The sequence below is a fragment of the Copadichromis virginalis genome, linkage group LG18 (assembly GCF_057382275.1).
Source record: "Copadichromis virginalis isolate Kocher_CV1m ecotype Utaka linkage group LG18, C_Virginalis_male_GT1.1, whole genome shotgun sequence".
NCBI lineage: Eukaryota > Metazoa > Chordata > Actinopteri > Cichliformes > Cichlidae > Copadichromis > Copadichromis virginalis.
Window position 1 is genome coordinate 20,903,312 of NC_140635.1, and position 8,786 is coordinate 20,912,097.

Genomic DNA, 8,786 nt, shown 5'->3' on the forward strand with positions numbered 1-8,786 from the left:
TTATCAGATCACTACTGTCTCTTAATAGCAGCAGTCAATTACTCAATTTAGCCTGTTCCAGAGGGAGGAGCGCGCACTCATGCACGTTCGAATGTTCACGGGTGTTTACACATGCACACTGTGCAGCTGTGAAGACCAGAGAAGGGAGAGAAAAGGCAGTGGGAGGGAGACCACAATGGCGTGGGGGTTGAGTTTATTTGTACACAAAAATGGTGTATGTGTAGGCCCCGGACCACCCAACTCGATCCTGTATCAGTTAACACCGACACCCCGCCCTCACACGCACACGCGTTCACGAACGCAGCAAAGGAGGAAGCCGACTTGCACCCGATGCTTTTCTTTCTTCTCCTCTTTCCATTACTGCTCCTTTTGCTGTCACGAGATTTATTGCATTCCATCGCTCGACTTTTTTCTTAAATTACAGGTTTGAGGGTTCCTTAGTCACAAAGGAAGAAGATGAGGACAGGGATGTCTGCAGGGATGCTTTTTTGTGTACATGTGCGTGCGCGTGATTTACTGTCCCCCGTTTCTTATTGTGTCTGTGGCCTTGCATGAGACATTTAGACTGTCTCTTGTGGCCTGATTATGTGATGTTCCCGTGTGTGTAGGAGAGAGATTATCGTGGTCCGGGTTTTTTTTCCCTTCCCCTCTCTGGTGTCCTTTAGATAGCCTTGTTTGTCTATATCAGCTATACAGTCATGTGTTTCAAATACTCACTAAAAATGACAGTTACTTCTCTGACTTTGTATGTAAACTCTTGTAAAGTACAATTTACTGCCATAACAGTTTAACTATGCGAGATATGGACTAAAGTATGAATCATGCAGTTAAAAGTCAAAACTATAGATTTCATTCATTATTTGAGTTTCTTAAAGCAGTAATAGTTGACACAAAGTTTTACCCTTAAAGGGTTGTTTCTCTGATTAATAAACTCAGTCGGTGGTTTGTGTAATGTGTCGAAAATAACCTTGATCGTTTAGGAAAGAGAGCAGGAGCTACTCACAGCTTGATCTTGGAAAACTAAATCATGGATCTTAAATTTGTAGAAAGACATTTTCTTTTTTGTAAGCTTAATTAGCAGCGACTTACTTGTCCTAATTAGCTTGAGAAGGATTGTAATTTCTCTCCATAGCAGTTTGTTTCAGGATTTGTAGAAAACCGGGCGGTCATCTTTAAATAGAAGTTTAGAATATGCATGTAAATGTAAAATGACACTATCATGAGTTCAGATTTAATCTGGGGGGTGTGATACAAATAAGAGTTACACTTTATTTATAAGTGTGTGCGTCAGGCTGAAAAAACGAGCTTTTTCAGACACTTATGTGGCTGTTGAGGATGCACCACAGAAATGTCTTCTCACTGTATTTACTGAAAGTACACAGACTAAATTACTTTGCAGCTTCTTGCTTTTTCTGCCTCATTTTATCTTTATTCCAATTTCTGTGTGAAACTTTTGCTAAAAGTTTTACTAATCATTTTTATGCTTATTTAAACGTTAAATCTACCTTTCATTCTCAATGTGAAATTGTCTCATTTTTGATGAAGTATTGCAATCACAGCAGTCACGACAAGCCAGTGGTTTCTGCAAAGGGCTCTTACTTTGGAACTTTTCCTCATATCGAGGGTGACTAAATGTGGTGTTGAAAGACTGCATTTACTAGCTTAAAAATATAAAAACAACAGTTAAGATTCACTTTATCTGTGTTCTTTGTCTTGGCCGTGTTTACGCTTTTGGTAAATTTCCACTCTGACCTCTCTCCTCGACCACATGATGAGATCTGGCGGCCGGGTGTGTTTGGGTAAAGGTTTGTATATTTACGCAAATACCTCGGAGCCCCCTCAGTAAAGCACCACCATGGCTGAACCCGTCTTCCAGCGCATACAGTAGATTTGTTTGCTTGTGCGTGTGTGTGACCATTATTAATCTTCTGTTACAGCAACTAATAACCCTGTGAACGACTGCAAATGCACATGTGCGCACGTGCATCCAAAGGTTTGCAAGCTATGAAGACCTGATCGTGTGTTTTATCATAAAACCAGTCATCTGTGATACAGAACCATTTCATAGATGATTACCGGTATTGGTTGTCCACAAGATTTGTCTTAACGGTTGTGAAATTTAGACAAACTTTTAATTTTTTCCGCGTGACTCTGTGGTGAGTGTTTACACCTGGTTGTTGAGTGTGAAGTGTGTATTGTTTTGTGATGGTGTGCTTGAATTATAAAGACAAAAGTTGACAGAGGTCTGGAGTTCAGCAGACTGGTTCTCATCAGAGGTTTTTTATTTTCCTTTTGTTAAGAGTCTGGGAAGTGGCTCAGTGTTGGTTGGGGAAGATTCAAATGGTTGTCAACATTTAATGCTTTTTGTCAAGATAAATGCATTATATGACACCTCTGGGCATGTTAGACTGATGCTATCTGATTTGTATAATAAAAGACAGCTGGTTAGCAGATTTGTAGTTTAAAAGGGGAAGTTCATGTAAATCTGAAAAAGTGGGGTCTCATTTACCCTCCAGGGACTGTGAACTTTTATAACGCCACACCCTGGCCACCGCCTGAATAAAACTGAAATAAATCAATCATCTTTGTGTTACACAAAGTCATGAAAAAATATATATAATACTTTTCCAGAAATTAGTGTTCCAGAGACTCTTGATAGTCTGTAAATGACTGATTTGCTTTTGTTGGAGCGATACTGTCTACTGAAGATGCTGTGGGGAAAACTATCCAAAGTGATGGGTCAGTCATCATGAACTCAAGTTTTAATGGAGAAGTGTGAAATAAAGAGGAGTACAAGATGGGTGGGTCAGATGGACAGTGGAGGCAAATGTGTGGTGCACGGACAAACAGATGCACAGAGAGGTGGGGTGGAGTCTGTGCTCTGGGTGGTGGTGGGGGTGTCTGAGACGATGGGTGGCTTCGTGGCTTGAGGGCTGATTGTGGGTGAGTAAGAGACAGACACACACACAGAGAGAGCAAGCAGGCCACCCAAGTGGCAGTCAGTCAGAAACCTGCGTGTGTTTGCTGCTGACCCCTACACATTAGCACAACACTTCCTCAATTTGTCTTCTGTGTTCTCTGGCCACAAATGAATTTCCTCCCTCCCTCTTTTTTTTTTCCACACACTATACCTTTTAAGATGCTACCGCCACACCAAAAACACACACACAGACACACACACCAGCATTTGAATACATATGCACACAAACACCCCTTTTACAAGTATTACATACAACAGTTGCTTATGCTGCTCGGCCAACAAAGAGTGTGTGTGGCAACACAGATTCAGTGTGTGGGGTAACAACCCCTGTGACATTCCTCGGACACACCTACACTAAGCCAGATATCGCTGTCTGTCACATTGTAACCCCCCAACCTCCCGCACACACCCTTGCCCTCTCCAGCAAATTAACGAAACTTTGATTAGGCGCTCGGCTGGGATCACATCTTTCTCAGCAACATCAAAGGAAGAAGTCTTCAGATACTCCGTTCTTTCTGGTCTCATTCCGCTGTGTGTTTAGCTGGAACAGCCCAAAGTTTGTTTCTCAGACGTTCAGTGATATTTTTCATTTGATTCTGTCCAGCTTTAAGCAAAAGCTGCTTGTTATTGGCTTTAAAATTGTGAGAAAGTCTTCAGTGACGTCTGAAATGCAAGACATCAGCAATTTCAGCCTCAGTTTTCTACTGAAGGGAAAAAAATGTGTCTCATATGAAGAAGAGCTCGATGTTTCACAATCTTTAAGGTGGAGCTTTTCTGATGAGCTTCAACACTTTTAAATCAAGCTAGTGTGGCACTATTTTTTTTGGAAAAGCTATACCATTTCAGCTATGCTTGCTCTCACTGCCATACATATGCATGTTCGCACTTTCTTGTAAAGGCTACAGGTCTAAGTTTCCATTGCCACCTGGTTGCTGCATCTGACAATACCTCTGTTACAACCGCACGAACAAAGACTTAAAGAAAAGTGTGTTTCACTGTCTCTCTCTGGGTTTTGTGTGTTTTCCCCCCAGAAAGGCAACCATTCATTTCGATGACAAAGGGGTATAGGAGTGCATTATCATAATTAATCTTGTGTGAGACTGTGGGTGGCAGCTTTGACTCTGCTCTGAGACTGACAGAGATGCTCAATAAAGAAAGTGTCTCTCAGCACCCGGGCAAATTTTGAGCCTTTTCACTGATATCTGGGAAGTAAAAGTTTGTGTGTGTCATCAAGCTGGAAAAACTTACAGGATCTTCCCACCAATGTGACTTTGTGAACTTTACACGAATCGTGTGCAAATTAGTTTATAACTGAAACAATACAAACATTTTCAGAATTTTAAAACTGATCCGGTGTTTTTGTTTATCTTTCTAAAATATTTGCTTTGGTCATCTGTCAACATAATCTGTGCATTTAAATGGGGCTTGACTTTAAACGTGCTTGTGGCTGTTCTGTTTTTTTTTTTTTTCAGAGATTTTTTTGTTTGTTTGTTTCTTCTTGTTATGTCTGAGTCTTTTTCTCTTTTAGGTCTGGATGGGATGCTCTGATGATTAATGTTTCAGTATACTGAAATATTAAGACACATGACAAAATATTGAAAGATATCAAAATTGTGTAATGAAGGGGTAGAAAATTATTATGATCTTATCGCCCTAATCGCTGACTAGTCTTCTGAAGTTTTGATTGTTTGTTAATTTATTTTATTTTTTATGTGTAAGATACTTTAGTGCCTTTAGGTAATACTGGGAAAGTGTGTAAAATTTGGTTAAATTATATTACTTTCTCTAATTGGCATGTTAACTATTAACTGGACATAAAAGGACATAATAATAATATGATATGCAGCTCGACACAGAGACACACACAACTTTAGAAGAGGATAAGAGAAGGACAGCCACTTCTGCTTTGACCTCCTGCATTGGTGCATTTTAATGGAAGGATTTTTATTTTAAAGGTCTTCTTTTTCAAAAGTGAATCCAGAAACTTTCTGAGGGTTTCCCACAACCCTCAGAAAGCACTGCAGTTCAGCACTTTTCTGAGCAACATGACTCCCTGCTCCTTTCTTGAAGTATTATATATAAACCGCTTTTTTTGTAATAGCTCATTTTGCTGGCTATATGGGTTTAAGTGTGTCTTCCACGTGAAGACCCTCTTTGCTTTTATTTATTCTTTATGAGAGAAAAGGCGGCATGAGCCTTTGAGAAAATAAACAGCGTGGGCCTGAACACCCAGTGTCTCTGCTGTTGTGAGACGGCTGAGTGCCAGAGTGGTTCCGTAGCGCTGCCTATAGCACATACAGAACCCCGGACGGACAGCCAGCCATGCATGGATGAACGGCTCGATGGATGGAGTCTCTGGGGAGAGATGAAATGGAGGAATGGAGATAGGGGGAGGTGGAGGGGGGAGAGCAGGACTGGGGAGACTGAATGCGAGATGAAGGGGGAAAAAAATCTGATTCTGATAAGTGGAGATAAAGGCAGGGAAGACAGACCAGGGGAGATGATAAAGAAAGAGGAAGTTGGGAGAGGCACCATGTGGGACAAAGGACATGGAAAGGTGAAAGAAGGAGAGAGGGCTTGGGTGGTTTGTGTTTAGAAGCCAGGGAGGTGTGATGGCAGATATCTGCACAGCGCATGGTCATCTCAGATGGTTTATTTATCCAAGGCCTCCAGACCAGGCCTCGGACCTCCGTGAGTTTGTTAGGCTTGAAGGGGCCCCCTACCACACAACCCAATTCCTCACATTCCACATGAGCTCCCATTTCCAGCTGCCTGTTTCCCTCTACCACTCAGCCCGGCCCAACCCAGTCCAGGCAAGCCGTGCCCAGTTCCACGAAGGGGAAAAACAGGCCTTCGAGTGCCACTCCTGGACATGAGCAGGTTATAGGAGCAGATGGACGCCTGTGACTGAAGATCAAGATGAAGAAGTGTTTACAATATGCAGCTATGTTGGTGAACATCTGCAGAGTGGCAGGGGTGGTTAATGAGAACCGAAGACAGTACCCTGAGAGTCTACATTTCACCTCCACAGATAGGATGACACACTGAGTGATGGTGAATTTGTGCTGTTTTACTCTAAAAGATGATGAAGATGATGACAATGGTTTTTCTAAGCAGTTTGACAGATTTTTCAAATTCATGAAACCTTTAGTAATATTTACTGTCCTTATCTGAGTTACTCAACAATTAACCAGTGGCGTTGGTCAAAAATAATAGCACATAGTTACTCAATATAAAACCACTTTTTTTTGGTGCAATATTTCATATTAATTGGCTTATGCTATTCACTGGCTGCTGTTTAAAGATGCTAATGAAAAATAATGATAATAATATAAACATGCTTTGTTTACTCAGCATGTTCTATGTAATTTGTCACGTTATGTTTTGTTCTTACTGCAATTATCAGTGATTTTATGACACTATCCTATTAACTACTTACAACAGCGTTGTCAAACATGAGGCCCAGGAGTCAGAACTGGCCTGGCAGACTTCCAGCCAGGACTCTGGACAGCTTTGGAAAATGTAAAGGAGGACATTCATTTAGGATTTTTAAAAGCATTTTTACAGCTTTGGCTACAGATAAATATCCACCCCATGGCCATTCATACTACACCTAATTAAATACATAATAAATAATCAATGAAATAATAGAAATGTTCCTGTTTTTTCCCCCCATCTACTACAAAAATTTCATTTTTATACAGTGGCTACACAGTATTTTTTTTTAAGAAAAAGAAAGGGCATTTTATAATTACAGGACATTCTGGGCAATGAGCTACCTGAAATATTTATTTCTTACAATTTAAGCTCGAAGAGTCGTGCTGACAGATTTCTTTCATTTACTACAGCAGCATTTCTTTATCATATAGATTACGAGACGTACTTCTTTTTCTTGCATGGGATTAAATGTTCTGCACACTGACAGAAACATAAGATCGAAGTCAGCTTGTAGGTGGCCCACAGTGTAAAATGAGTTTGACATCGCTCATTTAAAATATGTGTTTCTGTTTTTAATAATTCATATCAGTGATGTTAATAAGCCCTTTTTATGCAATGCAATAAAAATATTTATACAAACATATTCAGTGCTGTTTGTAAAACTATCTTACTGAGTTGTATTAAACTTGATAGCGACATGGCACGCATGTAAAAGAATAACAGTATTATTTGTACTAGTGTGTGGCTCTGTTCACTTTATTTAAAACTTGGTACAGGAAGTTCTTTCAAAGGCTCTTGTAGTTTACTTATTTTTTAGGCATTCACAACTGTACTAAGTTGCCCTAACTTAGTTATCTTGAGTAAGCTTTACTTAGTTTTTTTTAGTCAACCAGTTTGCATATTTCTTCAAAGTTCTGGCAACTAATTAGACTTTACATTCATACCAAATATTTCAAATGTATTTTATTACTACACCTAAACATAAAAAGAAATTGAAAAAAATCTGAATAATTTGGAAAATCCATAACTCACCTAATATTGTTTTATCATTCATTATATGTGCACAATTAATAGGTTTTGGTCAACCAGAACCTGTACATCAGACTTTATTGTTAGCAGCAAAGTGATAAACCAAATGAGCTCATAGCACCATCACAGACATGTTCAAACAGCTTAACTTTAGCTTCAGATAGTTTTACAGTCACCCAACGGGCCTCAAATTAGTAACAGCCACCTGACAAATGTTCTGCACAGCAGCACAGGTCAGTGTTTAGGTGGAGAATGACTTTGTAATCCAGTAAAGTGTTTGTACTTCACCCCCATACAGTCATGAGTGGGGCCAGTGGAGGCTTACATTAGCAAACCACCAAGACACCCTTTACTTACTTTATGAGAGAGAAAACAATCTTTCTTTCTTTGTTTCTTTCAGACATTATTCTTAGGTGAGCTGCTTTCTGAACTCATGAAACCATGCATGGCGAGACATGGAAACTCTCCAAAAGTCTCTCCAGAGAGATAAGGCTTTCGCAGAGAAACCAGGCGGCACCAAGGCGTTAATGAAAGAGATGCACGTGTCTAATAATTCCCCCGTCTTTTAAAAGGCTTGCCTTACAGGACTGAGGGGTAATATTTTCTAGGATGTGAGAAACCCCACCAACCTACTTTTAGAAGCTTTTGGCCGTAAGAGGTGAGATTACAGCTGTTTAGTGCTAAGAACCTACAGGATCACACGCTTCTTTCCACAGCTGCCTGAAACAAACTGCACTCACAGCAAAGGCTGGGGAAGCTAGAAATGTCTAACAAATGTGGAGGCTCCAAAACATAAGATGCCCTGGAGTGATATGAAAAGTGTTGAAAGATCTCTAATTCCCCCCATACAAAAGAAGAATCACATGTTTACAATCCTTTATAAAAACACGTTTCTTCTCCTTCTCCCCCCCTTCTTCCTTTCACTGATTGGCTGGTGTTGATGAAACAGAAAATCTGAAAATTGTGTGTGCGTGCATGCCTGTCGCTGTTATATCAATAGATGGCATGTGCGATTGCCTCTACAAACTGGAGGCCAGGCCACTGGGAATAATGCTCACTAAGCAAGTGAGTGGGGCAGGGAGCGAGCTGTGTGCGTAAATGTGTGCGCGCACGCACGCACGCGCGGGTGTGTGTGTTTGCATGCGCGGCCGTGCGCAGTTTATTGAAAGAGTTCCTCTCTCCGTTCCCCTCCTCCCCACCGTCCTCCTCCCCCTCCCTCCAGCCCAGGCAGCAGCAGCCTGGGTGGTCCCCCTCTCTCTCCACTTTGGTGAGCTGTTGCTTAGCAGCTAATAATAGGCGATGTTTGCAAAGTAATTTGCCTCTTCCTTGGCCAATGGGA